This window comes from Myodes glareolus, chromosome 12, assembly GCF_982192425.1.
Source record: "Myodes glareolus chromosome 12, mMyoGla1.1, whole genome shotgun sequence".
In the NCBI taxonomy this organism is placed as follows: domain Eukaryota; kingdom Metazoa; phylum Chordata; class Mammalia; order Rodentia; family Cricetidae; genus Myodes; species Myodes glareolus.
In genome coordinates this window covers 4,755,169-4,782,811 of record NC_142037.1, presented here as the reverse complement: position 1 = coordinate 4,782,811, position 27,643 = coordinate 4,755,169, and the positions used below count along the sequence as shown (strand labels likewise).

The window sequence follows — 27,643 nt, the reverse complement described above, 5'->3', positions numbered from 1 at the left end:
AATATAAAATAAACACACAGAAACATAAGCCAAATTCCTGGGACCTAGAAGGAAAATATACTGGTGAGAACTTTGGGGACAATCTCCTTCTACTCTCTCTTCTTAGCAGTTGCCACCCCATGTCTAGACATGTCCTCTTTTCTAGGCATTCTGTGCAAATCTCCATCAATGTGGCTTTACCTGTCCTCACTCAACTCTTCTTTAATTATTCTTGGTTTGTGTCATTTTTTAAAAATGATACAAACACATCAGCTTATCTAAGTATCGTGTAGTTCTTGCTTCCTGTTACCTTTTGATGAGAAGTAAAATGAGTCCCCTAAAACCCAGGAGTGAGATAAGACGACAAATACAAATATAACCATGTTATTCCATTAACTCTTGTTTTTTGTTTTTTTGTTTTTTTTTTTTGTTTTTTGTTTTTTTGTTTTGTGAGGGTGGAAGGACTGGTTCTTTATTTCAAAATGTCATGTGTTGATATTCAGTATCAAAACAGTTGCACTATGGGGTTCTCTCTCTAAACAGGAGTACAAATAAGCCAGGAAGCTACAACAGGCCTTGCAGAGACTGCCTGAACAGGGTGACTGGGCGGGGACACGAGAAAGATCGGCACACTGCCAGCCCACAGACTGCAAAGGATTCTCACAGCCAATGGGTTGACCAAGATAGCCCAAGTCCCCCAAAACAAAATTTCAAAATAATATAAAATTTAAAAAGTTTTTTTACATAAGCTATTCAAGATTTCTCCAGCACTGACTGATATGAAGCACAACGAGAAGGCACTTTAAGAGACAGCAGCTTCGGGAAAGGCAATGAGATGATCCACACGGCTAAATCAGTGGCACGAACATAATCTTCCTTTTCTTTCTCTCTCGGGGCAGGTGAACACTAAGGGGCATCATGATTCGTGTGAGCAGTTAGGAAGTGGAGGAGAGACCAATGGGTCCCGGGGCTGGGGCCGCACGGTAGCATGCCTGCCTGGCATGCACAAGGCCTGGGAGTGGTGCATCTCAGACGCCTCACCGGCTCATTTGGTCACGTCTGATGGAAAAAGTAAAACATAAAAACAAGGTTAAAGTTGTTCAAAGATATAAAAGATGGAAGAGTTTTTTGTTTTTGGCCAACTTCCTAGAATTCCCTATTGTTTAGCTAGGACTTGGTGCAGAGAACCGAGGTGTCCCACAGTGGAGCCTGCTGGGCTCTGCTGGCTGTCAGCAAGGCAGGCCCAACCCCGTGTTCCTCCTCTATGGAGAGAGCAGTGTCCACCTTCCAACAGTGACAAGGAATTGGGCTGCTGCTCCAAGCTGTGGCAGTGCTTGGAATGCTACAATGGTCTCTAAGACAAAGGAATCACAATGCGCAGATTCCAAATGCACTGAAGACAAATGCGTTGTCCTCACACTCCCTTAAATATTGTTCCCAAAGGTGCTCAGCCCCTCCAGCTGCAAATCTGGGAAGAGGCTGACACAGTTTTATGAAAAAGACGTGAAGGGTAGAGGGGGTAGCAGGAGGGCAAGCAGCCTTCAGTTAAAAAGATCAGCCCTCGGTTTCAAGGTCAACTTCAAGCAGGCTGGCCTCAGGCGGAGACAGGGTCAGAGGGAGGAGCGGTCTCAGGGCGGAGACTAGGGGTGCTCTACTTCTCCTTCAGGTCCAGCAGGGTCTGGTCCAACATCCTTTGTGTACAGAAGTGTTCAGCTTATCTTAATTTACTTCAGCTTATCTTCCAAGTCACCAATGGTCTTTTCCAGTTTGGCTACCGATCTTTCGGCAAACTCGGCACGGGTCTTTGCCTCCTTGAGTTTGTCAGTAAGAATCTTTATCTCCTTTTCATACTTGTCTTCTTTCTGAGAGTACTTTTCTTCAGCAGCACCCAGACACTTCAGGTTCTGGTCCATCCGTCCGATCTGCTCATCCATCTCTAGGCAACAGCGCGTTCCTCTGTGTGTTCCAAGTCTCCTTCAATAATCACCAACTTACGAAAGCCACCTCTTCATACTTCCTGTCTGCCTCTTCTGCAATGTGCTTTGCTTCCTTTAGCTGGATTTCCTGAAGTTCCATCTTTTCATCTTTTAGAGCTCGGTTTTCAATCACCTTCGTACCTCTCTTGCTCTCATCAGCAGCCTTTTCTGCTTCCTCTAGCTTCTGCCGAGCAGTGGCAAGGCGCTCCTGAGCATGGTCCAGCTCCTCTTCAACCAACTGGATCCTACGGTTCAAGGAGGCCACCTCGGCTTCAGCCTGCTCCCGGCCTTTCTTTCTCCCTCCGCTTCCCGCTGGAGGCGCTCGGCCCTCTCCTCGGCATCATCTGCCTGCTGCTGCAGAACCTGGATCTTGCGCTTCACCGCCTCCATGGTGGTGAGCCTGGCCATGGTGCCCACCCAGCTGCTTCTGGAATTCGGGGTCCTACCTCCTCCGCTCGGCATTGTAGCCGCTTCTCCTTAACTCTTGATTTTTAAAAGCCAAAGCCCAAATGCCTCCTTACATGAAGGTGGAGATGTCTGCTATGTGAGTGACAGAGGCAGAAAATTAACCCTTGAGTACAGGAGTTGAGGCCATCCTGGGGGTGGAACGTAGTCAAAAAAACTTTTACTTAACAGTAGCCAAGAAAACTTTTCTTAAAAAAATGAAAATAAATATTTATTTACTGTTTTTTTTTTAAATTTCAGAAGACAAGGACAGAGTTAAGAGAGTTGAGGTTAAATAATGATCTAACTTATTTTTAGAACAGTTGTCAGGAACAGCATATCTAGGGCACCACTCCCGTCACTTATCACAACAAAAGCCCTGTGGGTTATCTATCTGTATGATAGATAAAATTATTCTTGCATCAGAACCATTGTCATCCACTCTCTTTTTTTAACAATGACATAAGTGTTGTATATACTGTGTTTTTATAGCTTACTGTAGATGTTGAGAGGCAATCAACACAGCCCTTCATTCTGTAATATCAATACCTACAGATTAGTAAGCATTAGTAAGCATGGTTAGGTCAAATGAAATTTTGACTTCATCCAGAAGTTGTGATAAATAAAAGACATGCTGGAACTTTTGCAGAAGGGGAAGGCCTATGAAGGGGTTCACTGGGAAAGGAAAGCAGGGATTTCTTCAGAATTCTCTTCTGTCTGTGAACCAGGATGCAAACTTATATTTATACATAACATTCAGAGCACTTTTTCTCTTCTGTCCATGACCCCCTGACCTGGAGTTGTAGAGTCTGATGCCTGCTCTTTGATCATCTTGTCGAGCTTGCCAGGCTTCTGCAAACCTCAGGCTCCCCTGCTGCGGTCAGATCCAAGTGGAAGAGAGGCCTTTCCCTGGTGACTGAAAACAGAGCTTGTCAGCCTGCAGGGAGACAAGAGCCAAGTGCTGGGTGAAGGTGGCAGATGAAAGGCTGATGAGATGCTCATGTTATCCCCTCCAGAGGGTGACAATTCAGGTGCAGCAGGCTTTGTGCTTCTGTACAGTGTGGCTGCAGATGCCACTGGATACCAAGTAAGGACAAGAACATGCCCAACAGGCACAGATTACTGTAAAGGGAAACCTTTTCAGTCAGGGAAGAAAATGATCACCTTGGGGGTGTTGCTCGAGTGATTTCCGGAAACCCATGAAGGGAACTCTATAGGGCATGCAGAGTTGTGGAGAACCATACATACTCATCAATAAAAGGCAAATGTTCTAGATATGTATTTTCTTTCTCTTCCTTTTAGGACATTCCATTTGTTCCTGCTCTGTCCTGCTGGCATTAGCACATTGTATTACATGCAGAGTAGATACCCTATGTGTTATGGTTTAAATAAAATGTTGCAGATTCCCGAGAGACACAGCAGCAGAAATGTTGCAGGTCCCTGAGTGGCAGCAGTGGGCAGTGGGCCATGAGACCATGGCGGGCCATGAAGGCAGCCAATCCGAGGCAAGGAGCAAGTACCAGGCAGGGAGCCACATTGTGGGTGAGACTGAGATGGATAGGCATGTCACAAGACCATGCTAAAGGTCTCTGAAGGCAGCTGGTCTCAGGCAGGGAGCCACGTGGCAGATGAGAGACAGAGACATGAATAGGCATGCCATGCAGAGTGGGGCTGGATATTTATTTAGTGGGTTATGGAAGGGAAGGACAGAGGAGGAAAGGGGAGAAGGGGGGAAGAACAGAGAGAGGTGGGGGGTGGGGGGAGAGGAGAGGAGCCATGGTAGCAGCTACCTCTTTGAGAGAGAGACAGAAAAGAGGAAGAGGCTCAGACTGGAAGTGGAATGAAGATCAGACTGCCTTGGCAGTAGATGGGGGAGGAAGTGGGCAGGGCTTGTCTCTTAAAGGGACAGGACAGACCACTACATTCCCATCTCTTTTTTATAATAAAAAGGTAGGAGGTTAGGCACAACAGGTTAGAGGAATTGGGGCAGTGAATTCTCAAGACTGCTTCTTGCTTATTTGTAGGCATCGTCTTGGAGGGCAGGTGAAAAAGCTGGGTGCTGGTCACATCCTGGCACAGCTGGTCTCTTTGTTTCTATTTGGTGTTTGTGGTATGCAAATGTCTGGTGTCTTTTATACCTGTTTAAGGTGTTGGCAGAACAGAGAACAAAGTTAAGTTTAGGGAAAAAAATTAGGGCCAGGAATTGAGAGGGGTGTATCTGACCTGTTTAAGATAGACCCTTCAATCCAGCTTCTTGGAACTCACAAGAAGTTTTTGGGTTTGGGAAAACTTAAGTTTTAGACATCAGAATGACTGTGACAGATATTTTTGCATAATGAAAAGTATTTTTAAGACTATGAAAGCAGCACGAGAGAGAAATTTGTTAGCGTGTTCTTGTTCTCACACCTTTATAACTTGCAGGTACACACCTTAATAACTAGTATTTGCATTTTGCTGAAATTTGTTTGGTGAGGTTTAAGCTGTCAAACTACATCAGAGATCTTTGAGAAGGATATAATTTTATTTGAGGAGTTATTGATTTAAAAACAACAGAGAACTTACTTGGTTGGCACCTAGAGCTACTCCTCAGGGTCCTCCATGGTTGCTGAGGGTTGTATTTTTCTTTTGTTGTTTAGTACAGGGCCTGCCAGGTTCCAGAAGATCCTGTAGGCTAAGAAATCTGTAGGAAGACAAGCCTACTTTGACCTGAGCAGCTAGGCTGTTGATGCCAGTGATTCTGTCCACGTCTGGTGATCTTCAGTTTAGATGAAAGGTAGTTTTTCCCAGTGGTCAGCACTTGGCAGTTGAAGCGAATTGTGGATGAACATTGTTCTGTGCCCATCTGTCATCTGTCTTCTTTGGAGGAAACAAAGTGCTGCTGCTAGGAGTCATCCTGTCTTTTTTTGTTATGAAAATTTTTTAATAATTAAGCATTTAAATGCCATATTCCCCAGATCTCTGAGCAGTTGAGGGCTGTTTACTTGGTATAGATGAGTTATAACTACAGTATAGAAACTCCCTGGAGAGCTGGGTCCAAGCTTACTGTACCATTATGTTTTTAGCTATAAAAAGCAACCAGAGATAAATGTGAGTGAAAGACTCAACCATAGCTGTAAAGGCTACAGTTGGCTGACTGGAAGGGGAAAACTTACCACCAAAGCTGGTGGTGTGGTAGAGGCTGGCATTCAGGCAGATGGAACTCGGGGAGTACCATCTGTTATAGACAAACCTCTGAGTCCCAGCTCCTGGGTAAGGGTAGGAGAGCCTCCTGAGTCTCAGGCACCAATGTCCCTGAGTGGTGGCAGTGCACAGTGGGACATAAGACCATGCCTCAGATCCCCAAGTGGTGGCAGTAGGCAGCAGGCCATGAGACAGTGCCACCGCAGGTCCCTGAAGGCAGCTGATCCTGAGCAGAGAACAACACAGTGGGTAACAGTCAGTCAGCAGGGCAACTGGTCACACAAGGGGCTGCAGCTCCAGTGGGTGAGAGACAGGTGGATATGCATGCTGTGCAGAGTGAGGTTGGACCTTTATTTAATGGTTATAGAGGGGAAAGGGGAGAAGGGGAGAAGGGAGAAGATCAGAGAGGCAGAGCAAGAAAGAGAGAGGAGAGGAGCCATGGCAGCAGCTACCTCTTTGGGAGAGAGACAGTAAGGGAGGAAGCTCAGGCCAGAAGAAGAAAGAAGATCTGCCTGCCTTGGTCATGGACAGGGGAGGGAGTGGGCAGAGCTTGTCTCTTAAAGGGACAGGACAGACCATTATACTATGTGCCTCAGCATTCCCTACTACGCAGCTGAATAAGGACAGAATTCTGAGCTCAGAGTAGCAAGGGCCATAAAGGGTCAGAAAAGCCTCAACAAACAAGCAGAATGTAAATGAACAGAACTCTGTAAAATATAAAAGCTCCCCTACGAGAGACTAGTGAAATCAAGCCGAAAAAGTTCCTAGGCTGTGCGGACATTTATTAATGTGTCAGAGTTCAGAAGAGGAGAGAAGGGAGAGCCAAGTCAGAAATTACCATCAGAGGGAGAAGTGCCAAGCTTGCATAAGAGGAAGAAAGCATCCAAGACAGAAAAGGGGGTGGGTCAGTGGAGGTTAGGCTTTGCATTTAAGTCTACCTTCCTATGTTAAATTACTTATATTTTCATCTCTCAGTTATCTTGACCAGTAATATTTCAGTGGCCCAAGAATATCTAAGCAAATAAGAGAGTGCTTTTTGAAGTCAGACTCTGATCACCTCTCCATTTCTCACAGTTCTGACAAGAGCTCAGAAGACTATGCATGAGAAGTCTGGGATATGATGACTCAGTAGTCAAAATGTAACCTTCCTAGCATTCCCATGAACCTCAGTTCCCTACTAACAAAGGTGCTTGAAAAAAAACATTTTAAACTAAACTGTACTATCCACTCTTCTCCTTACTCAAATCTTCTCCATAAAGAAAAGACTCAAAATATGAAGGATTCTGAGTCCAAAGGATTGTTCTACTTGGTGTTCAGAAAATTAATATGAACATTTTACACAACAGAGTATCTAAGTTAAAATGGTGCATTTTTTTTCCCTTCTGCTTGGTAAAAATTAGTCATTCATCATGTACTCCAGACACAGGATCCATAGGCCCTGAGCTAGAATTGAACAGAATGCTTCCTCTCCCCCAAAACCAACTACGTAAAAGGAGACCGAGTCCTGTATGTAAAAGCAAAGCCTTTATTCTCACACAAGTTTGCAAACTCGGACTCTCTGTGTCCCAGTGTATTGAAGTGATCAGAGAGCTCCAAGCTCAGATGGGGTTGGGTTTTGGTAGTAGCAAAGTTTGTGGTGAGGGATTTCTAAGATTCAGGACCCCTGATTGGCTGCCATCAGTCTAGGGGGTGTCCTGGTGAAAAGCAATGGGTGTGTGCTGGTAGGTGATCTTATCTACAATGGTTGGAAAGTTAGGAATTTCCTTTGGGTGGTCTTTTCCTAGGTGGTGCCTGGGTAGTCTCAGTTTGTGGTCTTTCTTGGAACCAGGCATTATCTTAGGGTAAACTATTGAGACTCAGCCTCTATTGTGCTGGTCATGGGTGGGTCATACAAGGACCAGCTTTCACGGTACCAGGATGCTATGCAAGTTTTCAAAGGAAGGAAGCAACCAACAATCCTACCCTGTTATGATGTCTAGGAACCACAGCAATGACCATCATGGCACAGCAACCCTAAGAGTGCAGTAGTAGACACAGAACTTAGCCATAGCCAATAGCTCGCTAATGGGATGTAAGACCACTCAACAAGAGGGAGACCACATCTGGTACTGCAACGTAGTCAACTACCCAAGGAACTAGTGAAGTCATGGGTCTTGGAGGAAAAACCTACAACCACCACTTTACTAAACCAGCATAATCCTTAACTACACTCTAAATATTTGTTGTCCTTATACTCACAGAGAAGTGTAGGCCTCACCCCTCATCAAGTAAATATCTCTTTCCAGAAGACAGAGACCATTACAGAAAACCACAACTAGTCAATATACAAGGAGGTGGGGCCTAGTCCTGTAGTCAGTGTCTGCTTCTTCATTACCAGCACCCAGACCCAAAATAATCACACAGAAACTGTATTAATTAAAACACTGCTTGGCCAACGCCTAGGTGTATTGCTAGATAGCTCTTATATCTTAAATTAACCAATATCTATTAATCTGTACTTTGCTACAAGGTTGTGGCCTACTGGCAAGTTTTCATCAGGCTCCTGCAGGCATCTATCTCCTACAGTGCCTCCATGGCATCTCTCTGACTCTGCCTTCTTTCCTCCTCTATCTGCTTGCAGCTCCTGCCTTGCTCTGTTTTGCTAAGCCACTGGCTGAAACTGCTTTATTCATTAGCCAATAAAAGCAATACAGACAGAAGGACTTCCCACACCATTTCCCCTTATCTGCTCAAATAAAAATGAAAGTTTTAAATTTAACACAATAAAATTACATATAACAAACAGGTATCAGTCAGGAATTACAGTTACAATGTTTATATTGACTTTATTTTTATGACAACTAAGAAAAAATATAACTATAACTGTCTATTCTTCAACTCCATCAAAGACTCCAGAAGAATATAATATTACCTAAGTAAACAGGAAGTGCTTTGTAAGAAACTTCCAAAGCTCTAGAACTGACAGAGACATCTCACTGCCTGGACAGTCACTCAAAGTTTTTTTAGTAACATTGGGGTACCCATCTTCAGTCTACAGGCCCAAAGTATCTGGCAGAATTTTCCATGAAGCAGGAAATTTCAAAGACAGTTCTGCCTATATTGGTAGTTTGTCAGTCACTTCCCTTGGTGTGCTGCAAAATGTCTGGCAGACTCTTTTATGAAGCTAGAACCCCAAAGGACTGTCTCACCTTTAGGCAAATTCAGCAGTCATTTTTCTATGAAGTTTTATTCATTAACTAATAAAAGCAACACATATACAGAAGGACTTTCTACACCATAGTACCAGTGAATAGATCTACAAACTAACTCACACACCCAAGGCTCAGGGAACACTGCAGAAGAAGAGACAGAAAGATTTTAAGAGCCAGAAAACCAGAGAATTTGCTGTGAGATTGTTTCTCCTAGTAATGCCAGAAATGGTACCTATAAAATCTCAGGAACATGGCTACCTGACCATAAACTGAACAAGGATCACAATGGAAAGCCAAAGTGGATGGAATAGCTAAGAAATGCTGAAAGTGGGAGAAATTGTCTTGCCCAGGGATGAGCACACCATTGGTTATCCAGTACCAAAATATCCTGAAAACATATACATGTAAGTAATGTTATATAGACTGAGCAGGTTGTGTTTATAAATTTAGGAATACATGAATGTAACAACAATTACTGATCAAAAAGACCATATATTTGAAAGAGAGTGAGGAGGGACATATGGGAAGGTTTGGAGGAAAAAAATGGAAGGAGCAAATGAGATAATTATAGTCTCAAAAATAAAAGAAGAAAGGTTTTGCAAAAATGTAGCCATGTTACTGTTTAATCCTTTATTGAACAGGGTTATTTACAAAGAAGTAATGTCTGGCCTTAGAAATTTCTGGGTAAGAATTGTAAAGGAAAGTTTCAATTACATGGAGATTTGGTAGGTGTCCAGGTCAAATTTGCTGGGTTGCTACAATGACAGACATCTTCCACAACTTTAGCAACTAGAAGGTCTAAAGTCAAGGCCCTGGAGACCAGAAGCCACTTCTATCTTACGTAGAGTTGTCTTCTTGTGCATTCTTATGCATCAGAGCAGAGAAGGTGCTCATCTACCTCACTCCTGTCTCACAGGACACCATTCCCCTCATGTTCCCCCCAAAGGCTAATTCCCACCACGTTTGGGATTTGGGCTTTAGTATGTGGATTCTGGGCAGAGATGTTAAGTCAGTATGGTCTTGGAGCTGGTATCTGGTCTGTAAAGTGCCAGTCACTGAATGACCTTGAACATTTTCTGCCTCTACTTTCTTTTACATGAAACGTAAGATCATATTTGTATGGCATTGTTTTGACATCTAATGAAATGATGAATATCCAAATGTCTTAAGGATGATAACAAGTCATTCAAATTAATGTTTTTATAGTATTCCCTTTACATACCACTTACGCACAAGTGTCTTGTCTTCCTGGAACTCTAACAAGCAGACCAATGACTACTGGTTTTGTAACCTGACTGAAGTCTGACAAAGCTGACCTTCTTCTCACCTTTTCTCATTCTCCTCTCACCTAACAGATCCATCTGTACACAAGCACCAAGAGGAACCCGTGCAGCATTTTCCCCTTCTGCCCTTAACCTTTAGTTTCCCAGGAGAGAAAGATATCAACGCCAATCCATCATGAAAAACTAGTTTTTACAAACTCCATAAAATATTTTCAGTATTATGTTTAGGTGGCCATATCTGAACATTGACAAACAAAATGAAAGTCAAACCAGTTACAAAGAAAAATACCAACTTTTATACTACTTCCCATACCAAAACAGGGAAGAAAAAAAAAAGATTTTTAAATGTTATGGGTATGGGTGTTTTGTTTGCATCTATGTTTATGCACCATGCAGGTACCTTGTGTCTGTAGAGTTCAGAAGAAGGCATCAGATCTCATGGAACTGGAATTACAGACAATTGTGAATGCCGTGTGATAATGAAAACGAAACTCAAGTCCGTTGTAAGAACAGTTAGTGTTCTTAATCTCAGAGTCTCCTCTCCAGCCCCATAAGGATAATTTCTGAATGAGAACAAAAGGTAAAATTATCTATCACATGTTGTTATGAAACCCTCTTACATAGTCAGATAGAAAGATGAAAGAAAGCATGAGTCACTCAAAATACAGTTGATGTCAAACCTTACACACACACACATTTCATTAACAAGGAAACTACGAAGAAGATTCAAGAAGACACAGAAAGATTAAGCATTTATAGAGGCTGAAAAGCAAATAAAAATACTTGGATAATATTCATAATTTCGATGCAAACGTCTCTGCTACCTCACAGGGTGGTAATTCTGTAATTTTAGGGTGTTTGTCTCCACCCAGATTATTATTTTCTCCTTTGAACATCACTCTTTGAGGAGAATCATATTGACCAATAACAGTTTTATAGGAATTAACCTTTATACTTTCAGTTGTTAAATATCCCAATCTATAGTAAATGGCAAGTCAAACAAAAGTGGTTACTCTGAGAGTCAGGAAAGTCCCCCATTTGGGTTCAAATACAAGACCTGGCCAATGATAAAAAGGACTTGTTACATTTCTAATTATTTGATTTAAACTTAACAGTCCATTATACACCATGGCTTGCAGAATTTAACATTTCATGAGAACTTTAGAATTCTGAATGGTAGTGTTGAATTATTTAATTTATGCTGATGAAGGAATTGAAATCCAGATAGATCAAGAAGTTTCACCAAATTCACACAACAAATGATTGCCCCAATCTGTTTGTAAAAGCTTTGACCTTGTGCCACGGTATACATTAACAATAGGAAGAAAGAGAATTACAAATCAGCATTTATGTACACCATGATGACATTTTTACATGTGTTTCTATGTCTTTGGACAAACACATGTCACCACAACCAGATGAAGTTGTAGAATACATGCACGGCACCAGAGGTTCTCTGTGTATTTTTCTGTACAAGAGCCATCACCACTACAACCACTGGGTAGATTTTTCTAACACCAGTCATTGTGGATTAGTTTGGCCTGTTTTCCATAAAATGAGATGGTGTATATATAGCTTGTGTCTTCTTGGGTCTTCAAGGTGTCTCTCATAATGGTACAACATACGCCCACAATCTTGTGTGCAGCAGTTTTTACAAAGTTATTCCATTAGATGGATGTATAGTCACGTATCTACTCTCTTGCTGAAGAAAGAGTAATTTCTAATTTTGTCTACAATGCACAAAATTAGAAACATTTAAAAAAAATTCCTGGGGATATAAGCTACCATTCTTACTGGCTGAGTACTCAGGAAGAGAACTGCTGGGTAGTCATATGTCCACTTAGAGTTAGTAGGCACCGTGTGCACTGCTGAATGTTTTCCAAAGTGAGCGCACTAGTTTCTGTTTCCACCAACAAGATTTTCCCACCAACACTTGATGCACCACTCTTTAGTTTAATCCACTCTACAGCATTCATAAGTGCTCCTACATGCTACATTTGATACAGATACCACTATAAATAAAGGAAATAATTGCACATTCTACAAGATGTCAGAAATACACCTTATTGATCAAATGTCTCACAAAGCAATTAACAATGACTATCTGGGACTAGTGCATGGCCTCATGCTTCCAATTGGGTTGTTACTTTTGCAGAAGCGTTCTATATACTGAAGCACAATTGCTCCTACATCCTTTTTCTCATATGGGTGCCACAATTCTGATGGTGTTTTTCCAATTCAGTCTATTTGGTACAAAAATTTGTGCCAAAATAGGATTTTTTGGTAATTTAGTATTACATACAATGACAAAATTGGGAATCAACACTATGCAAAGCACTGCATACATCTAAACAAATTTAAGCAGAAATCCAGACACATCAAACTCAGATATCTAACTTCAGAATGATTCCTGTCTTAGTAAGAGAGCAAGAACAGAGTAAGCTGAGGGTGTGCTCTGTTTTGTTGTCTGTTCTGTCCCAGTAGAACCCAAAGATCATGTGCCTCTGTCAAGGCAGATGTACTAATGTACAGAAAGTCTGTAACCCCTCCTCCTGTAGATACCCTGACTTTATATTTTAACTGGTTTAAAACTGTATTTCTGAATCTGTAGTTATTTTTGTTCCTGCTGCACAGACTTATACAACCTAGGATTCTGAATGATGCTGCTATCCATCAATGGCCAGACTTAAAATCTGCTCTGGCCTCCCTCTCCTCCAGGGGGCCAGTGGGTGAGATTTGATAGATGACTAACTTTTTGGCAAGAAAAAGACAACTAAGCTGCCAGGCTTCAAATCTTCTTCCCATTACTCACCTCACCGTGGGATCTTTGGCAAGTCACCAAATCTCCGTGAATCTCAGTTCCCATATTGCTAAGAGTGGAGTGAAAGCTCTTGCGTAGAAGGTTGAGAATTCAGCATTATTTGTAAGGCTCTTAGGCCAGCACAGCAATCCAAGTACAGATGCTCATGCAGTAAAATAAGTTTAGAAATCCTGCTTCAAATAGTCTTTATTTCTTAAAAAGAGTTCTTTGTATCCCTTTTGACTATTCTACCCTCAATCCACACAATCTCCCATACCAACTTATACCAGATACCCTCAGAACCAGAAGAGAAAGATGCTAGGAGCAAGGGACTGTTGAGGACAGAGCACTCTGGATGGATCTCCAATATACCATACTGAGTCAGAACCTCACTGAAGAGGTTACAGATTGTGTGACTCTGCTTAACTGACCACTCTGGAAAAGGAAAAATTAATAAAGAGACAGCAGGGAGGCATGAATTGAAAAGAGGGTGATAAATTTGGGAAACTGATGCCGTTAGTCCGCACTTTTATCACAACAGTGACTTTGTTGTACACAGTGGTCGAATCTCACATAACTAAGTATACTTTTAAAGTGCAAAGTTTTTGTTCAAGTTGTACATTATTCTCTTTTAAAATAGATGGTAAAAGACCAAGCTGTACTGAAGTATTACTGTCCACTCTGTAACACATAAGCAGAAGCAGCCTGTGTGCAGACCCATGTCTCGCTTCACACTTGGGCCTTTTCCTTCAGTTCTGGATGCAGACCTCCAGCAGCTCCAAAACTTTAGTCAGCAGCTGGGTACTCTGGCAGAACAGCCTGTTATTTAACAAGCTGTCTTGCAATAAGCATTAGAAAATGTAGCAGGAAGGCCCCCTTGTTTGGCCAAGAAAATTGTCATTGTTATTTTGTATCAATGACTAACCCTGTCATGAGCAAGGAACAGTGAAGGACATTAGAAGCTATGATAACAAAAACAAACGACATTCCAAGCCACAGGAAATAGATCAGTCAAAGACAATGTTAAATCCAAAATTTTTAACACACAATATTCAAGAAATCTGGGACATCATGAAAAGACCAAACCTAAGAATAACAGGGATAGAAGAAGGAGAAGTTCAGCTCAAAGGCACAGAAAAAAAATGTTCAACAAAATCATAGAGGAAAACTTTTCCAACCTAAAGAAGGACAAGCATATGAAAGTATAAGATGCTTACAGAACACCAAATAGACTAGATTTTAAAAAAAAAAAAGTCTCCTTGCCACACAATAATCAAAACACTAAACATACAAAATAAAGAAAGAATATTAAGAGCTGAAAAGGAAAAAGGTCAAATAACATATAAAGACATACATATCAGAATTACACCCTACTTCTCAATGGAAACTCTGAAAGTCAGAAGGTCCTGGATAGACACTGTGCAGTCACTAAGAGACCATGGATACCAGTCCAGACTACTACATCCAGCAAAGCTTTTAATCACCATTAGACAGAGAAAACAAAATATTTCATGACAAAACCAGATTTAAAAAATATCAATCACAAACCCAGCCCTACAGAAAGTACTAGAAGGAAGAAAACTCCAGCCCAAGTAAGTTAGCTACACCTACAAAAACATAGGCAATAGATAATCCCACATGAGCAAAACCCAAAACACATATACAATACCACCACCACCAACAACAAAATAACAAAAACTAACAATCACTGGTCATTAATATCTCTTAATATCAATGATCTCAATTCACCTATAAAAAGACACAGACTAGAACAAATTCCACAGGAGTGGAACTGAACGAGACTCCTAGGACAGAGAGGGCCTGAGTAAACAATTGGACACTGGCAGATCAGGAGTGAGCCAACGACCTGACTCAGAGTCTGTGATCTCCACTGGAATCGGGGTGGGACTGAACCGGCTACCTAGGACACAGAGAGAACAAGCTCCACCAGGAGCAGAAGCCAGGAGCAAACCCAGTCCCGGGATATGGGCGGATCAGGATTGAGCCAGCGACCAGATCCAGAGTCAACAGGATCTCCACCGGAACAGGTACAGGGGACTAACCTTCGAGCGAGTGAGCCAGAGACTGCTGAGGGTTCGGACGTGAATCCGGGACCTTCAAGCGAATAGACCTAAGCCAACACCCCGTGGGTCTGGGCCAGAGTCTAGGACTTCCCAGGAACTAGGTTTGAGCCAGGACCTCTGCCAGTCTGGGCGTTGAGTGAGTGAACCTGGGTCCTCTGAGGTAATAGGCAGGAGCCAGGTGTGAACCTGGAACCTCAGAAAGAGTAGGCCTGATACAGGTCAAAGCCAGTAACCTAGGCCAAAGTTGCCCTGAGGCAAGAATTTCCACCTTGGGCAACAAATTCCGTAGCAGTGGAACTGAACCAGACACCTAGGGCAGAGAGGGCCTGAGGAAACAAGCTCAGCACCTCATGGAAACTTCTCTAAAATGGGCCACATACTCAGTCACAAAGCAAGTCTCACCAGATACAAAAAAAAAAAAAAAAAAACCTGGAATAACCTGTATTTTATCATATGCAGAAAAACAAACCTGGAATAACCTGTATTTTATCATATGCAGAAACAAACAAACCTGAAATAACCTGTATTTGATCATATGCAGAAACAAACAAACCTGGAATAACCTGTATTTGATCATATGCAGAAACAAACAAACCTGGAATAACCTGTATTTGATCATATGCAGAAAGCCCACAAACCCATGGAAATTGAACTGTGCTCAGCTGAGTCATCCCTGGGTCAAGGAAGAAATAAAAAACTAAAGACTTTCTAGAATTCATTGAAAATGATCGCACAACATACCCATACTTATGGGCCACTTTGAAAGCAGTACTAAGAGAAATTTAGAGCACTAAGTGCCTACATAAAGAACCTGGGGAAATCTCACACTAGTGACTTAACAGCACATCTGAAAGCTCTAGAACAAAAAGAAGCAAACTCACCTAGGAGGAGTAAACACCAGGAAATAATCAAATTGAGGGCTGAAATCAATAAAATAGAAACAAAGAAAACAATACAAAGAGACAATGAGACAATTTTCGTTGAGAAAATCAACAAGATAGACAAACCTTTATCTAAACTAACCAAAAGGCAGAGAGAATATCCAAATTTAAAAAAATCAGAAATGAAAAGGGAAGATGTAACAATAGACAAAGAAGAAATGCAGAGAATCATCAGGTCATACTTCAAAAACCTGTATTCTACAAAAATGGAAAATTTAAAGGAAACAGACAATTTTCTGGATAGGTACCACATACCCAAATTAAATCAAGACCAAATGAACAATTTTAATAGACCTATAACCCCTAAGGAAGTAGAAGCAGTCATCAAAAGTCTCCCAATCAAAAAAAAAAGTCCGGGGCCAGAAGATTTCAGCACAGAATTCTACCAGAATTTCAAAAAAGAACCAGTACCAATACTCTTCAAATTGTTCCACGCAACAGAAAGAGAAGGAACATTCCTAAATTCTTTTTATGAGGCTACAGTTACCCTGGTCCTTGGACCACAGCAAACAGGCTCAGTTAAACATCTGCAGCTGATCACTTTTCTCCAAGAGAAGATGTCACATCTGCACACACCAAGGATCAGGAAAATATTTTGCTCCACAATAAAGCAAGTATGGGTAGTTCTATATATAGATCTACAAAAGGACAGCACCAGAGGAGAAAGCCCTTCTGCACTCATAGTTCATGCAAAGGTTTACAGATGTCACTCAGACACCAGGCTCCTCAGGACTGTGTCAACTACAGGAGGTTTGCTCAGGAGTCTGTGCTGTAATATTTCTTGCAAGGGCATTTTGATATTTGACCAAGTTGGGAAACCCTGTGGCCAGAAGCTCTATCAGAAAGCAAGCTTGGCACTGTCTTACAGGAGTTCATGTGATCCTCTGAGTTCATGTAATCCACTATTGATATGAGCACTCTGCAGGCAAGAATGCTAAGGCTGATGGATAGGCCAGTCTTTCCATAGGTGGTGGAGTAGACTGTTTCACAGCGTCCACACTGAAGTTTCAATAAAACTATTAAATGCTAACAAACCATTTAGGCACATGGAAGGAATGGAGTAGGGAAAAAGGAGAGGCCAATAAGAAAATGACTCTACAGGAATCAGTAGGTTATTATGAAAACCAGATATGAGTTCTGGCTTCTAGAGATAGGCACAGATCCTGTGGAACACTGTACTTCAGGCCTGTATACTGAATAAAAGCAGAGATTCTGTTTTGTTTTACACGAGGTCTTGCTACCTAGCTCAGGCTGACCTCAAACTCTCAATTCTTCTGACTTATTTTCCAGAGTCCCGAAGTGAGATCTTAACGTGACAGTCTTGAGAAAATGAAAATGTTATCAGGAAAGAATAAATTGTTTACAAGTGAGTATGATGGAAAAATTAGTATAAGCTTTAACATGAGTTAACTCTTCATACAGAACAATGTAAAAATTCCACCAAAGAAAACATGATAGGTTTCTGAACATTCCTTTTAAGGGTGCACTTAGCCCACTGTGCAGTATATTCCTATTGTCTTAAAGGGCTTCTTCTTGTCTAACCTAGATGACAACTTCAGTGGCATGCTTGTTTCTAAACCATAATGAAACCAAGATCCTCAAAAAATCCTTCCAGAGGGCTGGAGAGATGGCTCAGCGGTTAAGAGCGTTACCTGCTCTTCCAAAGGTCCTGAGTTCAATTCCCAGCAACCACATGGTGGCTCACAACCATCTGAAATGAGATCTGTTGCCCTCTTCTGGCCTGCAGGCATACACACAGACAGAATATTGTATACATAATAAATAAATAAATATTAAAAAAATCCTTCCAGAGCCAGAACACAGAGAGCATATTCAGATCTCAGAAGACTGAACTGATAATATCTAGTCTAGATGTAGCAATCCACAAAGGAAGGTACAATTAGAATCCTTTAATTTAAAGTGGGTGTCTTGAAATGCATTTTTCTGAAATCCAATTTTAATGTTTTATTTTTATAAAAGGAAAGAGTACAAAGCTTTCTTGGAAAACTAGAACGATTCATTTTGTCCAAGTTGTGCCGACCAATGATTAAACCTGTGATTGGCAGGCAGAATTTCATGTGCAGCAGCTGTGGGTTCTGCATACATAGCACAGCATCATAAATGCTGAGGGGCAGGGCACTCCTGTTATAAGTCAGAAGTGACTTTTCTGAGGTCCTACCAGAATAGTCACAGACTCAAGCTTATTTAACATGATGGTGATTTGGCTTATCTGTCTAACGGGGTGACCTGTGACTGACCTGTTTTCACAAAGGACAACCACTTACTAGAATTAAAGAAAAAATAATTTCCCCCTCTCTGGAGAACACTACCACTAAGTAATCTTGTTGTCACAAAGGCCACAGTCTGCGATGCAGCTGCTGAAGACCCACTGGTATCATTATAGAGAGGAAGAACCAGCAATCCAATTAAGTTATAATAAGCTGAACTATTTCAGGTGCTTTTAATCAACACATTCCTTAGTCTAAGTTATGGGGAAGGTCTTCAGGGCCGAGAAAAGGAAAGGCTAATGTTAATGTAAATGAATAATTGCTGAATGGCTTGAATGAAGGCAGTCGGCCTAAGAGAGTAAGCCTGGCCTCTTCATTGCTTTATTCCCTGGGACGGCAACCCATGCCCTTAAATGCCTGACCATAAAATTCTCTGGAAATAGTCAAGTATCTGGAGTGTGGCCCTTCTTGTTTCATCTTCATTGTCATGGACTTGCTTTTCAAACATAAACTTGTGCATGCCAATGCCTAGACAAAAGTCTTCCATGACTTCCATGTTGATTTAAGCATCATGGAAAGCACTTCCCATCCCACCCTAACCCACCTCTTCCACTCACAGTATGAACCAAGCAATACACTCTAGCCTTTTACTTCCATGATGCCAAATCTTTCCTGCCATGCAGCCATGCATGTCATGCCTCATGCCTCTAAGCCACCGGTTACCCTAGCCCACACAATCCCCTTTCTCTTCTACCTCCTCAGTTTGGTCTGTTGTACAGATTCTCTTGGTAACCCAGGCAAAGTAAATTTATCTCCCTGGATGCTCTCTCCTCCCTTCCTGCCTCTGAACTCCTCCACAATGCTTATATGGCAGTCCCCAGCTACTCAATTGGCTTGACTGAAGACATTCAGTCCATTGAAGTAAACATAGGACTAATTTTAACTTACAAATGGCTGCTACTGACTGTGTTTCTCATCTGCTCTTTTGTGTCTCTGGGCAGCAGGCTCTTATAACAACATTTTGTTCTAAGTCATAGCTCTTCAGTCACTTGTGTTTGTTAAAACACTTTGCTCCTGTAAACTATTGAATATTTGGCTCAAACCTCTCTGCTCCCCAGGGAAGCAATTCAGTGGCAGATCCATTCTGTGGCAGTGCCCCCTTCTTTCTTATGGTATGTGAAGAAGGAGAGGGAGAGAAGGGGCCCTCTTGTCCCTGTTGTTTTTATTGCCTTTAGTGGTGGTGAGGCTGCGGAAATTCTTCTTTTCTTCTTAGGGCTCGGGAGAATATCCTGTAATGAGTAAACTTGTCATGGCCTTAGATCTCCACTGATGAGAACACCATATCAAGAAAGCCTCCTGTTCAGTCTGGGGAGATGACTCGATGAATGGGTATAAAATGCTTGTTGTGCAAGCAGAATGACCTGCATTTGAATTCATAGCACCCACTTCCAACACACACACACACGCACGCACACACACACGCACACACACACACACACACACACACACACACACACACACACACACACACACATATCAAACATCCCAGAACTGGAAAGCAGAGTCATGAATGACCTAGAGGCTTGCTTGCCACTCAGCCTAGCCAACTGGCGAGTTCTATACCAAAAACAAAACAAAACAAAACAAAACCCCAAAAAACAAGTTGGAGAATCATAGTGGAAAACACTCAGCAACAAGACCCAGCCTTCACAGGCAAACACATATCATCATGTACACATGCATATATACTCACACATGTACCGTAAAACCTTCCTAAAGTTTCCTAGCCACTGATGATAACTCCCTCCAAGACTCAATTGCATCTTCCTGCTGACTCCAACTTAGAGGCATCCCGTCACCCCACTGCCACTCATTCTCCTTTGCCCCTTCCCATAATATTTTCATAAAACATGCTGTACCTCCAGTGGATTTTATTGTTAGAGAATTTCTCCTAGCAGAACAATGAATAAAATCTTGAAAATTAAATGTGCTCATATACTTAGGTTTAAAATACAAGATAGTTATTATTTACTGTGGGTTCTTTCTTCATCATTTTCTTTCCCCCATTTGACTCTTTAAGGAATGTGTCTATGGGATCAATTAGGGATCTTATAAATTATACAACTTCAAACACAAATAAAAATCCATATGTCTTTATATTCCATTTTAGAAACAACCTGGTCCCATGGTTCTCAAAATATGTTCTGAAAACACAAGTGATGTTCTGAGAAGATAGTGTTCAGTAGTCAAACATACTTGGGAGACCCTATATTCTCTAGACTCCTGTCTCAGAGAATCATCATAGATATCAGAACATCAACAAGCCTTGACAGGTCTGCAATAAATGAATCTGATAGGTACTACACGATGAGAATTTCATAAAATTATTAAAGTTCTTAATTTTCTATCCCAACTTTGTACCTTAGCTACCTTAGTATTGCTATAATAGGACACCATGACCAAGGCAACTTGTGAAAGAGTTTAGTGAGGGCTTACAGTTTCAGAGGGCTATGTCCATGACCACGGTGGGGAGCATGACAGCAGGTAGGCAGGCATGGTTCTGGAGCAGTAGCTGATAACTGACATCTTGAGATACAACCAGGAGGTAGAGAGGGAGACATTGGGAGTGGTGTGGGCTTTTGAAACTTCAAAGCTTGTTTTCAGAGATATACCTCCTCCAGTGAGGCCACAGCTCCTAATCCTTCCCAAATAGTTCCATCAATTGGAGACCAAGCATTCAAACATATGAGCTTATGGGGGATATTCTTATTCAAACCACCACACTATGTGATGTCTACTGATTCAGTTTGGGACATACTAACTTTAGGATGAGTATTACAAAGAATGCAAGAAATGCCCTTGCAGAAATCTATTTGTTTGTACTCTGTAGTCCCATGGCTCTGAGGTCTATTTGGTGACTCAGGTATCAACATCTGAAAAAGGAGAGGTTGGAATTCACTGCTGCATCAACTCTGATAAGACAGATTTTATGAAGGGACCTGTGGTTCCAGCAGTTTATCAGTGTGTATTTTAGAAAATCTAGGAAAACTCTATCAAGTAAGATTTTAAAAACATGATGAATTTGTCAAAAGGCAAGAAGATATTTTGTAGAAAAAATGATTTTATTTTAAAAAATAAATTTCATACATTTCTGTAATACAATGATGAAAAGTTCAGATGAATTATCAACAATTTTAGGGTTGTATGCATACTTAAAGTAATACATATTTTACATTTTTTTCCCTCAAACAAGTGCATTATGTATTTACTAAGGTAAATATTCAGGCTATGATATTAGAGAAATCTTGATTGACCAATTTTTGGTACACAGTTTTAATCAGGGAGTTACATATCAATAAAAGGGAGAAACATAGTTAATATTTTGTGGTTAATTTTACAAAATTATTGGAAAGAAATAAAATTCCACATGACCAAACATGAAACAAAAGCATTTAGAATCTCCACTCTGGTCTTTTAACGTTAAATACTCAAAAGCATTCTGAAAAGGGTCCATAAGAGCTGTCCTTTGCTAACTTAATTTTTCCATGCCCATTAAGTCTTTCAAATTTCCTCCTGGTGGGACTGATTGCTGGAGGGCTCCAGCCACCTGAGAAAGGCATCCTTCTTTCTGTCGCCATGCCAACTGCTCGGGATTTCCCCCTTTCTTTCTTCCCACCAATGTGGGAATGATACACATCCCCACCTTGGCGGGAGCACTATTTCTAACTACATTTGGCTCCTTTCCTCGCTTTTTGTGTGAGACAAGAAAACTGGCAATGAAATTGTCTTTTCGAATATGATTTTCGATCTGTTTTGTTTCCTTGCTTTTATTACTGACGTCTTTGTGTGATAGAGCAGGCTGGGATCCCACTGCATTTACATGGCAACCAGGAAATCAGTCATTCGTTGTTGCCGTGGTAACCAGAGTGGGGGAAGGGAAAGGTCCATTTATCACAGTAGGCTGTGTCCCTTACTGGAAAAATTTTTTAGACAAAGGTCACTCTGAAAACAGCAACCGAAAGAAAGAAAAACGAAGGAAGGAAGAGAAGGAGGGAGGGAGGGAGGGAGAGAGAGAGGGAGGTGGAGAGAGGGAGGGAGGGAGGGAGAGAAGAAGGAAGGAAGGAAGGAAGGAAGGAAGGAAGGAAGGAAGGAAGGAAGGAAGGAAGGAAGGAAGGAAGGAAGGAAGGAAAACCCCCAAACTCTGGCCTCAAGACAGGCCTGTGTGTGTGTTGGCATCATCAAGCAGGAAGGTGCTGGGCTTGTTGCAGATGCATAGAGGGTGGAGGGCTTCTCCTTCTCACCTCTACATAGGACCCAGGACTCTGACAAGTCAAGCAAGCTGAAGAAAGTCTGTGATCAGCTCGACCAATGAGGCCTGAAACTAGTAGTCTACAGGAAAAGGCAGGTTTCCTTGCTATATGAGGCAGTTGCTCTGCTTTTATGGCTGCATGGAAACAGAGATAAAGGTGCTGTCCTGAGAAAAGCAGAAGTATCTGCTGAGTCTTCTTTCCTGTCACGTTTATTAAGGACAGTGGTTCTTAATCTGTGGGGGCATCAAACAATCCTATTACAGAGGCCGCAGAGATCCTGCAGATCAGATATTTATAATACAACTCATATCAGTAGCAAAATAACAGTTACGAAGCAGCATCGGAATAATTTTAAGTTGGGAGTCACCATGACATGAGGAACTGTAGAGCATTAGGAAGGTTGAGAACCACTGGTTTAGGAGTTGAAAGCAATCAGCTTTCAAATTCAAAGTGGGTGAGGCTAAACAGGGTGATGTCTTTTTTATAGACCTGGTCATTAGACTCTTCAGTGAGGAAAATGGGGCAGAACCATCCAGCTACAGGCAGATTTATGTTTGGTAACAAAGAGGAATCTAGACCTGGTTGGGCACAGACTTACTTCCTGGATTTACTGGTGTGACTTTTATAGGAAGATTGTCAAGAGTCCATCCAACTCTAAAGTTGAGGAAACATTATTTGCTCTTAAAGTTTTTTATTGGCAATACTGGAACAAGCCAAGAGATAGTAAAATAACATCTTCCTTAAAAAAGAAAAGTAGGTTGTTCTTTTCCCCTTCCAAGCTGAGATGAGGAAACAGTTGACACTGTCTCCTGCAGCCCTGTTTCCATCTCTGCATAGGGCTCCAACATCCACCATTCACTTTGAACCTTTCCTCCCCCCACTCTCCTTCTCTCACATCCAATTTAGCAGAAAATTCTCACAACCTTATTTTGAAAATATACCCTAACTTGTTCTCTGCACCCTTATTATCTGTCACCCTGAACCATGCCCCCACATCTTTCTAAATAAATAAACAAACAACAACAACGACAAAACGCTTCTGATTATCCTTGCACTTCCCTTTTTGAAAATCTGCATTCTCATCTTGTCAGGCAATTCAGACCATACCGCCCCACTCCACCCCATTGCTGAGCGTCACACCCACTAACCGGGCACCACCAAACCTCTACAGATGTAGCTCCTGACCATGTCCCCATTCTCACACCCTAAGTCTCTTCTATTTGTGCGCTTCTTGCCCATTTTTACTCTTCTATGTTCCTTGGAAACATCTGCTGATCCCAAGGGCTTCACACTTGTTGAACACTGTGCCCTGGAAATTAGAGCCCCCTCACCCCAGTTATCTATTCAGAGACCCTCTCATACAGAAGAACATTCATTTCTACCAGCCTGGAAACAGAAGGCTGACATTTTATTTTATTTTATTTTGCAAAAGTGACAGGACTAGTCACAGAGGTGTGTGCAGGGCTAAGGGAATCACACACAGCAAGATCCAGTGCCGAATCCAGACTTGAAGGAGCTAGAGCTACAGGAGCGCAAACAGCTGCTGTCCTCGAAACAGTGGGGATGTCCAGGGACTTGTGGCTTTTGTGGAAGGAAATCAGAACCAAAGCAATGTGTTAAAGAACATGCTGACCTCACTTTCTTCCCATTGGCCAACACAGACAGAAAGCAGAGGCAGAAAGAACTGGAGTGACAGAGTTTTTGCACAGTGAATTTTCCCTAACACAGGAGATGGAAAAACCATAAATATCAACCATTTCTTATAGTTTTTGTGGGTCAGGAGTTTGGGAGCCAATCTTTGTATTTCCAGGCCCCTTCTCATCAGATGCTATATAGTCAGAATGTTAGCTGTTTGAAAGCTTGTCCCTATTAGAGAATCTACTCCCAAAGTGACTCACTTCCAAGGCTTTCAGGACTCGGCTGGCTCTTGACAGGGGATCTAAGAGCCTTTCCCTCTCCATAGGGCTGCTTGGATATTCTCAGGACACGACAACCCTGTGACTGGTTGATCTGAGAGGCTACATGGGAACTCTATTACATTTTGTGGCTTACACAGGTAAGTTCAATGCAAGTGTAACCAGAAATGGTAAGAATAGTCATGATGGAAGACCCATCTTGAAAACCCTGTACACAGAGAACAGAGCACAGAAAACCAGGGAATGGATTAGAAAGATCAGGGGAAGAGAAAGATCAAAGGAAAAAAAAAAAAAACCCAGCACAGTCAGCACCCTTTGAAGACCTTATCACTTAAAATAGAGCATGTGTTCCGCCACTCTGTTCCCTTTAGTACTTCATTTTCCTTCACAGGGTTTAATGTTACATGATAGATATTTATCTGTTAACTGTTTTCTTTGTTGATTCCCTTTGATCACATAAACTTCGTAAAACGAGTGACATATTCCATTTTGTTTCTTAGTCAGTTCCTAAAAAGTATTTGCATGTTTGAGCATATAATTAAACTCAACTTTAGAGAAAAAGTAAGTGCTACTAAATGACAAATTCCAGCAATATTTCAATTCCTTTTAAACTGAATTTATTTTCTTCTTTCGCCTAAAGAGTGAAATCAGCCGGGAGGTAGTGGTGCATGCCTTTAATCCCTGAACTTGGGAGGTGGAGGCAGACGGAGCTCTGGGAGTTCAAGGCCAGCCTGGTCTATAAGAGCTAGTTCCAGGACAGGCTCTAAAGCTACAGAGAAATCCTGTCTTGAAAAACAAACAAACAAACAAACAAACAAACAAACAACAAAAAACCCACAAAAAACAAAAACAAAAACAAAAAAAACCCAACCAACCAAACAAAAAGCAGAACAAAACAAAAACAAAAAAGAATGAAATCATACTATTTGGTGAACTCAGTTTTGTCTCTGAGCCCCTTGTTATTAGCTGTTATGTGTTGCCTATTTTCCCTCCTCAGTTTCTTCTACTTTCATTTGAAAATTGTATTATTTTGTCTCAGGTGGAAGAAGGTGCTGAAGCATAGAAGTAACTATTTACATTTCTCCCTCTTAAAATAAGAACACATTAAATTGTGTTTTGTTTGTATGGCTGTCATTTTGGAGTTATCTTTTTGGAGATCTTATTTTAAAGTGGATCCTTAGGAGACAAATTCTTCTTGTCCTTCTTGAAATGTGCCAACAGCACCTAGGGGAATTTCTTGTCCTTCGCAGGACAGATGAGATGTGGAAGCTCACTGACATGCTGTGACGGATGCAAGGGAGAGACCAGCTCATAGTGCGAAAGCATGTCTTTGTTAGCGCCAGGGAATGACTCCAGCTGATGGATCCAAATATGGCGACATCTATCCTTGTAAGGATAAGTTTCTCCTCTCAGTTCCTAAAGACACAGTGTAGATGAACCACTTGCCAGGTACTAAGTGGGAGAAATCAAACCCTCAGGGTATAAAGCAGTTTCCTTTGGATGAGAGAGAGAATCTAGTATCAAAAGGCATGACTTGATGCCATGGCCACAGATTCATTGCTGCACACCAGAGACACAGAAGTCCTCACCAGCAACCCTTCACCTCTTGACACTTTTTGTTACTATTAAAAGTAGCAATAGTGGTGTGTGTTTGTGGGGGCAGGGTACACGTGAGTGTATACCAGTCCTAGTGCTTGGGTGGGCATCAGAGGACAACTTTTGGGAGTTGGTTCTCTTCCTCTACCTTTATGTAGGTTCCAAAGACTGAACTCAATGTGGTTGTTCTTATGTGGAAAATAGTTTACCCACTGAGCCATCATAGCCTAGGAGCTATGAGTCTTATCAGCACTAGACTTCATCATTTTCTTAGTATTATAACTTGTCTCTCTTATTTCTGGGGTTCTTCATCAACTTAGCAAAACTTTAATGTCTACATTGCACTGAGCATTGTGGAGACATTGACTAGTCAGAATAAACTCATTATGACTGTTATCTCAAGAGTCTCCTCAAAGTCTGATGTGTTGAAGGTTTTGTTCCCTGCTGATGGGATTATGGCAACCCACCAAAATGCAAACAAGCTGCTTGGCAAGCTCCTGCCTCTATGCAACCAGCCACTTCAGGCACCATGTTTCCCCCATGAAGATGGACTATATCTAACCATAAGGCAAAATAAATTTCTCACATCTTAAATTGCTTCTGTCAGGTATGTGGCCACAACAAATGTTCAAATTTGGTGTACACTAACATGGTTTCCTGAAGTTTTTCAGTGGGTGGGGTCTGCACCAAGTTCTCATTTCAAACTTTCTTCCTGATCCCCTTCCAAGGTACCCAAAGAAATACAAATGCTTGGGAATTTCTGCCACAACTGTTGAACTACCTGCTACATTAGTTAAGAAAACACAAGGGGCCCAAACCAGCAGATCAGCATTAAAACAACCAAGGTTGAAGCCCCATGGCAGGACGCCGTGTCGGAGGAGAGAACTAGCTCTGCTTACATGGCTGGGAATTTTTTTTTCTTTTCTCACTGCTGTGATAAAATACTCGACAAAAGCAACTTAAAGAAGGAAGGGTCTTTGGTGGTTCACATTTAGGGTGGCTTACATCTGTCATGGTTGGGACAGCATGGTGGAGGAAGTATGCAGCGTCTGGTTATAGGAAGCAGGAAGACATGAGAGTTGGATTTCAGCTTGCCTTCCTCCTTTTCCTTTTTAATTCAGTCTGGGCTCCCATCCCAGGGAATAGTGCGCCCCACATTCTGGGTTTACCTTCCGCCCTCAGTTAGGCACCCCTGGAAATGCCTTCACAGACAAATCCAGAGATTTTTCCCAGGTGATTTTAAACCCAGTCAAGCTGACAACAAAAATTGCCATCAAAGAAGACTTCTACGAAAGGTTGTCTTAAATGATAAACAGGGCTTTCCAGAATACTATCATGGGGGGAAGGATGAGAGTGTGTGTAGAGATCGGAATGGTAGGTGTCAAGGTACAGAGGTGGAGAGTGGGAAGCAGGCTCTACCATTCACCCACTGGGAAGGTAGACATGGGATTAAAAGAAGCAATAAGGCTGGAGTGTGGACAGGTGACGTCCTGTGGGGAGCACCACTGTGTACTGTGCAGAGGGGTTTAGGCCTGTATCTCATAAGCCATGGGAAGGGCAGAAAGGGAGGGATGAAAACAGGGCAAGGTCAACTCTTCATTTTGAAACTGTAATTCTGGTGAGGATGACTTAGAAGAATGGCTGGAGGTAGAAGGGAACATTGCAGTTGCACAGGAAACCTAAAGGAGGGAGGACAGAAGGTGGCGGTAGGGGAA

The 27,643-nt window shown here is 41.8% G+C and overlaps 2 pseudogenes; both read right to left on the bottom strand.

The window, feature by feature from the left end:
- The window catches only part of LOC125395208 (U3 small nucleolar RNA-interacting protein 2 pseudogene), an 86,007-nt pseudogene extending 84,338 nt beyond the window's left edge, over positions 1-1,669 (bottom strand).
- Positions 1,670-1,703: 34 nt separating this feature from the next.
- LOC125395209 (tropomyosin-2-like) lies at positions 1,704-2,409 on the bottom strand (annotated as a pseudogene).
- Between the last annotated feature and the right edge of the window lie 25,234 nt (positions 2,410-27,643).